Here is a 1,713-nt window from a genome sequence, read left to right on the forward strand (position 1 = left end):
ACCATTTCAAAATATTTCTAGATTGTTCATATACTGCAGATCCTGGGTTATATTTGTATTTGTCAAACATTAGTTTTCATAACTTCCTTTGAGTCTGCTGCCCAAGCAGTAAGTGCGGTAACCGTCTGGGCTACTTTATTTCCACCTGACACAGCTATTCCATGATTAGGTCACTGATCTTTAGGAAAACATAAGGGGCTGGCAGGATGACTCAGCATGTAGGGGGCACTTGCAGCCAAGCTTGACAATCAGGGACCCACGTAGTGGAAGACGAGTGGCCTCTGGGAATTTGTCCTCTGGCCTTCACCAGTATTAGAAGCATAAGATTAAAAAAAAAAAAATTAAAAGAAAATCGAGTTTCATCTGCTCTATTAAACATTTAGGTTGGGACAACTTTAAAATGGCCTGTTCAATCACAAATCCAATTGTAATGGTTAGTGTGGATGTTAGAAACCTGTCTTAGTATTTTGTACCTCTCTTGTCCATTGTAACTATTATTCACCACCACCTCCCCTTCCTTCTTCCTTAACTGTGCGTATCAACAGTGGCACCTACTGACATTTTGGAACAAGGAATTACTTATTATATAGTCACTGCCATGCGTCTTTACTACAATCCTTGGCTTCTACCCAGTAGTTCTCTGTTATAAGGAAAAATAATTCCACTACTGCCAAACTTCTCCCGGCATGTTGTAACTGTCGTAACCATCCTTGATTGAGAACTAACAATGTTCTATCCACTTATCATCATAAAAAGAAAGTAAGCATAAGAATAATAGAAGTTTAAGTATTAAATAACAAGGGAACGGTGTCCTTTTTTTTCCCAGGGGAAACCTGTACTCTGATTTTATTTTAGAAAGTATGACTGCTTATCCTTTAGCTATATCAAATATCCATACATTAATACAAGATGATGTCTGGTATAAGCGTCAAAGTAATACAGTGGGGAGTAGTTAGGATGGTGATGTTGGTAAACTCACGTGGGTTGAGGGCTGGTAGAATGTGATGCATTCTGTTTACTCTTACATATCTTAAAAATCCTACAAAGCAAAAAAGAAAAAAAATAAAAATTGAAAATCAGAGCCAAACAATCGATGTAACACATGGCCAGTAGTTGGATTTCTTATTGTTGTGTATGATAATTTATTATTATAAGATTCTTCCTGGGACATAATAAATCAGATTATTTTGTAGGTTGTATGTCAAGCATCCTTCCAAAGAGACATGAAGAATTCTTGTCTTGCAGTAAGGGACTTCATGTTAATTATACAGTGTTCATATTGACAGCTGATCCAATGCCTACAGGAAGCAGGAGTCAAAATAATCAAATCCTTCCCCACAGTGCATTCTTTCTGTGTATCAGAAGCAGGAAATATTTTAGTTTGAATTTAATTATTAGGTTGGGTTCCATATTGAAAAAATTAATATAGATTATTAAATCTGTGTAGCCTTCTGTATTCTGCACTCCGTTTAGGAAGCAGCCAAATGAGGAGGGGAAGCACTGTGGTTGCATATACCTATACCAGCATGAATCGTTCATCTAGGAAACTACTCTGGTAAACTAGAAACAATCACAAATGTAATGTTTAATGGGTATTTAGTAACCAGAGTAATGCACTTTATTAAGAATCATTATAGTCTACTGTTAACACTGGCAGGATTGTAGATGTAGGATTTAAACTTCACTTTTGACTCTTCCTCCTGCTCAGGTCTT

This window comes from Arvicanthis niloticus, chromosome 11, assembly GCF_011762505.2.
Source record: "Arvicanthis niloticus isolate mArvNil1 chromosome 11, mArvNil1.pat.X, whole genome shotgun sequence".
Taxonomy (NCBI): Eukaryota; Metazoa; Chordata; class Mammalia; order Rodentia; family Muridae; genus Arvicanthis; species Arvicanthis niloticus.